This window comes from Camelina sativa, chromosome 6, assembly GCF_000633955.1.
Source record: "Camelina sativa cultivar DH55 chromosome 6, Cs, whole genome shotgun sequence".
Classification (NCBI taxonomy): domain Eukaryota; kingdom Viridiplantae; phylum Streptophyta; class Magnoliopsida; order Brassicales; family Brassicaceae; genus Camelina; species Camelina sativa.
Window position 1 is genome coordinate 22,385,328 of NC_025690.1, and position 6,425 is coordinate 22,391,752.

The 6,425-nt window shown below is 31.9% G+C and overlaps 1 pseudogene; it reads right to left on the bottom strand.

Moving 5' to 3' along the window:
• LOC104792960 lies at positions 4,651-5,058 on the bottom strand (annotated as a pseudogene).

Consider the following 6,425-nt stretch of genomic DNA (forward strand, 5'->3'; position numbering starts at 1 on the left):
ATCGTTATGTTTATACTCACGTCCTAGGAATTGCTTGCTCCCAACTCTTCCACTCTTAGGTCGAAACCTTCGAGTCATACCGATCTCACTCTCAGACCAGCGTCTTCGAGTTATACCGTCTCACTCTTGGACCACAATCCTCAAGATCTCAGTATCAGGGGAACTACTCATCCCCTCAGGAGAACAACATCCCCTCTGCCACTCTCGGAGCCCTCAGCCCCTCGAGCTATCGGTATTCAGGGGAATCACCATCCCATCAAGAGCAACAATCCTTAACGACTATGAACATCTCTCGACACAACTACCTCCTGTGATCCGAGTATAACATTGCAATGTTACACCTGCCCACTCAACTTATAATATCCAACTGGATTAACCACCAAGCAGAGAAATATCTGCTCCAACTGCATATGTCCACATATCCGCCTCTCTAGGCCCGATACCTCTTGAGAATAATCTCATACCGGTCATCTACAACCGCTCCATCCTCTTAACGTAAGTTTGAAAGTCCTCAACATCCGCAGCCCTCGACTGCACCCCGCCACATGTGGCACAACTGGAGCCTACACTGGTACCCCTCTCGGTAACCGCTCCAACAGCACGCCAACAGATCCGCCAAGCGATCATCTCGACCCTGGGCTCCACCTGCTGCAACCCCACACCTGGGTTCCCAGCACCCCCGGCACGCTCACCGGCTAATCCCCTCTGGTCCCTCCTGATACGCTTGCGACCCTCTGACGTACCTCNATCGACACTGACTATCTGGTGTCGACCGACACCCTGCCCTAGTTTGCGACACTCCCGAAAACCCTAGTTTGCGTCGACCGACACCTCCACATGGCATCGTTCGACACTCGCTAAAGTCCCGAGCCGTCCTCGCGTTGGTGTCGACCGACACCCCAACTGGTGTCGACCGACACCGATGCCGAGCAGCGATTTCCCTCGATCAGAAACTCCGAATCTCGCCTCCAAGCTTCTCCAATCCGCTCCTTGCACTCCCAGAAGCCAAACCCAGCCCAGACAGCAACGAAATATCATAGAGAACTCAAAGAAACAACCACATAAGCACCAAATCACATAGAATCTAGAGATCTTAGCTTAGATAAGCCATGGTCATGCACTCACCTCTTCCAAGAAGATTCTGACCAACAAGAACGAATTCCCTCACTCCTAGCAAGCTTCTAACACCTCCCCAGCCTTAGATCTCCCAAGAACAGCAAGGAATCTCTCAATCTCTTCCCAAAAGCTCAAGAACACTCTCTCTTTTGTTTTTCTCTCAAAAACGGCGACTAACTCCAAATAACACGACCCTAGGTCGTTTTCTACCTCTAAAAACTCGATTTAGGGATTCCCTAAACCAACCAGGCAAACCGGACAATTAAAATTGAACCGACCAAACCGGCTACAACTGGTGTCGATCGACACTCCCCCTGTGGTGTCGATCGACGCCCTTACCAAAATACCAAAAATTGGTTTGCGGGTGTTACAATTGATATCATAATCAAATTTTCTACCCATTGATGTAAAAGCAAGCATTGAATTATATGCTCGTATGTTGTTCTGAAACGATGTTGACCGTGACCATAAGTCATCTACATATGTTGGTGGTTGTCGATATGGTTGCGCAGCACAACTCGTCCTTGTTGACAACAAATCGAAACTTTCAATTCTTTTCCACTGTGTTTAAGACTTCAGATTTCCACACGAAAGCCTCACAGTAATTACATGTCACTAAGTCATTGTTTTTTCTTTTATTTTTTCTTGAATAAAGAACAATACATTTTTATAAAATAACATGATTTTTATCATAATTTTATTAATTTAATAATTATTATAATTAAAGATATTGAACTACATTATAGAGGATAGAATTGTTACCTCGCGACGTTTTATTCTGGAGACATCTTCGTTTTTGGTTTGGAGTATGATTATCTTGATTGTTATCAATACATCCTCTATTAGATGGATTGCCATCCAAAATATATTCAAATTTCCTTTTTCTGTTAGATTCCCTTGCAAGATATATGTGGTTAAATTTGATGGGTTCGAATGTTTGCTAGTTTTAACTTCTTTTGATCGTTTGTAATAAATCCTGAAATATATGTTTTTGTTAGATGAAAGTGTCTAGAAAAAAAGGAGAAAAAGTTAAAAAAGTTGAAGTTGTTATTTTCTTAGCTGCATAGTTGTAAGCTGGAGTCTCTATATTTTGTAAAATAATATTAGTCAATTATAAAAAATATCTATGTAAGGCTGAATATGAGTTTATACTTACGCATTGATTTAGTTTGTCCACCCATACATGAAGTGTAGCTAGTTTCAGCCGCATATGAGATTCATCGGTAAGCATCTTCTCCATCATAACAATCTGATCATTATTCATAATGGTTCTATTCCTTTTCTTGACTGAATTTTTGTTATTTTCACAGTATTGGTTTCCATCTGTAGTGCTCATATTTGAATATTCTGATTGAGTTTGATACACTTGAATGACCTTTTCCTCTCTCTATATATATGACAAAGATATGAGAGAATACATATCTTTATATTTAAATTCTTTTTTTTTTGTTAAGAATAGGCTAAGAAATTCAATATAACGTAGGATTATTTTTGTATAAGTTTAATTATTGTATAATTTTTAGGATTTTCTTTAAGATAACTACGTGTATCTTTATTGTTAAATTATTTGTATAGATTTTTTTTGTTTAGACGATTCATTTATCTTTATAATTAGAGAAATTGTATAATTTAAAATATAATAATAACATTTTATTAATATTTTAATAATTTACAACATTATAAGATTTTAACACATGTCGCAATCTTATGAATTAGTAACTTCTAAAAGCATCTATACTAGTATTTTTGCAGTAACTTTTGACAAAAAAAAATCATTTTGGAAACAATTAGCATTCAATGCATTGACTTTAATATTAGTTACCAAAACTTTTAAAATTAATTATAGATAAGATTTAAGAAAATAAGGAAATCTTTCTATCTCATTCAAACATAAATATATGTTTCCCTTTCATTTTTATTTGAATTTTTGTTTAAATTATTTTGAATTATTTTATACTCCATTCGTTTCAAAATATATGATGTTTTAGTGAAAACACGCATATTAAGAAATAATTACTTTTAATAAGTTTAATCAATCATAAACAAGTCTGCATACTATAAAATATAAATTTAATCTAAAAGTTGCATAGAAAGTTGGAAACATCCTATATTATGAAACAAAAATATTTCTCTAAACATCCTATATTATGAAACGGAGGGAGTATTACATTTTGTTAATAAAAATTATGATTTTTTTCCTGCATATGATGTAATATAAATTTTTAAAACGGAGATATATTACACTATAGATGAATTAAAAAATACGGGTACAATATCTCACATCGCCTAAAAAATTGGACAATGATTTAGAGTCATACTATAAAAGAGACCAAAATGATTCAGAATACAAATGAGTAGAAAGCTTGATTTATCAGGCATTCAAACTTTAAAAATTTTATTTGGTTAATTCCGGTTCTTTAGTTTAAAATTTTAAATATTATAAATATTAATATTTTTTAGAAAGTTAAACTTTATTAAATGTTAAAAATATTAAGTAATATTTAAACGTTTATGAAGTTTCAAATATTATAAATATTTAAACTTTATAAGAAGTTTAAATATTATAAATATTTCAACTTTTGAAAAAGTTAGAAGACCTTTAAAACATTAATAATATATTTAAAATTTTACGAAACTTCAAATATGAGAAATACTCAACCGTTTCAAGAATTCAAGTATTATAAATATTTATACTTTATAAGAAGCGTCAATCTTATAAAATGTAAATGGTTACAATCTTAATATATAACATATCAACTTAATCTAATATTTATAATACAAAAAAAAGAAATATTAAAAATTAAGATGAGATAGTGCGAGTTAAAATATCTCGGACATGACGGGTTTTGTCGATATATATATAAATTGAAAATATCATCAATTCCATGTACACGGGCAAAACATCATTTCATTATTCTGTTAACACTATTGGTATCAGATAATAGACATATCTTTAAATTGATTAAATAAATATTATGTAAAAAATAAATTATATTTCGGTATTATATGGTTTAAAGTTTAAACCATAAAATTAACAATTATTATATAATTATAATATATTTAACCAATAAATATAACTTATAATTTAAATATTTTTGTTATAAATAATTTGCCCCGCGGTGTACCGCGGGTCCTAATCTAGTGTTTTATATAATAAGATATAATTCCGTAATAAGCTTTTTTGTTGACTTTTTTTTTAAAAAATGATTAATGCAATTTAGTGTTTTGGATAATAGGAGTCAAAGTAAAACTTATGTGTAAAAGGAAACCTCATCATAGTTGATAGTACTTGGATATACATTAGAGTCATTTCTGATATCGATTATGATTTGTTTCTCAATATGAAATATATGTATGATGTAGTCAATAGACATTATATATATTAAAGGAAACGTCATCACGGCTGTGTGTTCGTAAAAATAAAATAAAAATTACAGTGTTTTCAGTCAAAAATAATATGAAATACTTTTATTGATTATGTTGTTTATTAGTGAAATAGAAGTACACGATATTGTTAAAATGTTATCAAAGCAACTATGAATTCCAAGGTTGACAAACATCATACATTTTAGTTTCTTTGTTTAATTTGCAAGCTCCATTTTTGTGGATCTTCCAATGGCAATTTCTACATCCAAATTTAGCGAATTCTCGGTCTCTGCTTTAGTTGTAGATATCAAAATAACGCATCTCATGTTCCCATTGAAAGCTGCAAAAAAACAAAGTGCCCCCAAAAATACTGGGTTTGAATTGAAACGACCACGTTCTATTTGGTGGCATAGTCGAAGCTCCAAAATCATCGTTTCTTGATTTGCAGTGATACGACAACGACAAATGACCACCAAGATCATTATGTATAAACACAGTTGTCCTTGGGTTGTCGAAACCGGTTGTAGGAACCATAGCATTTCGAGCGCCACATATCAAATCTACATTAACACACATAGTCGTAATGATTAAGAGAACCGCAAGTTTTAGTAGAGAACCCATTTTTTTCTTGTAATATGAAAAAGTATTGTATATGAATGACTACTCTCTTTTTTTGTGTCAAGTATATGAATGACTACTCTTTCACTCAATATTTACTTATATATACATTTTCCAAATACATTGGAAAAGAAATCAGGAAAAATGTCATTAAAATCATGAACTTTCAAATTTTGGCCATTTAAAACATGAACTTTGTTGTAGGCCATTTAAACCATGAACTTGTAAATATGAACAGACGTTGCTATGCCGTTAATCACTCCGTTACTAACAAAACGACGTCGTTTTAATGGAAGTTTTAATTCGAAAAGTGTCATTTAAACCATGAACTTGTAAATATATGTCATTTAAACCATGAACTTGTAAATATATGTCATTTAAACCATGAACTTGTAAATATATGTCATTTAAACCATGAACTTGTAAATATATGTCATTTAAACCATGAACTTGTAAATATATGTCATTTAAACCATGAACTTGTAAATATATGTCATTTAAACCATGAACTTGTAAATATATGTCATTTAAACCATGAACTTGTAAATATATGTCATTTAAACCATGAACTTGTAAATATATGTCATTTAAACCATGAACTTGTAAATATATGTCATTTAAACCATGAACTTGTAAATATATGTCATTTAAACCATGAACTTGTAAATATATGTCATTTAAACCATGAACTTGTAAATATATGTCATTTAAACCATGAACTTGTAAATATATGTCATTTAAACCATGAACTTGTAAATATATGTCATTTAAACCATGAACTTGTAAATATATGTCATTTAAACCATGAACTTGTAAATATATGTCATTTAAACCATGAACTTGTAAATATATGTCATTTAAACCATGAACTTGTAAATATATGTCATTTAAACCATGAACTTGTAAATATATGTCATTTAAACCATGAACTTGTAAATATATGTCATTTAAACCATGAACTTGTAAATATATGTCATTTAAACCATGAACTTGTAAATATATGTCATTTAAACCATGAACTTGTAAATATGAACAGACGTTGCTATGCCGTTAATCACTCCGTTACTAACAAAACGACGTCGTTTTGTTAGTAACGGAGTGATTAACGGCATAGCAACGTCTGTTCATATTTACAAGTTCATGATTTAAATGGCCTATATTTAAAAGTTCATGGTTTAAGTGACATTATTTCAAACTAAAACTTCAATTAAAACGATGTCGGTTTGTCAGTAACGGAGTGATTAACGGCATAGTAACATCTGTTAGTAGGTCAATTATCGGATTTAACGTCATGTCTATTTTGGCCTGGTCAACAAAACTTCATG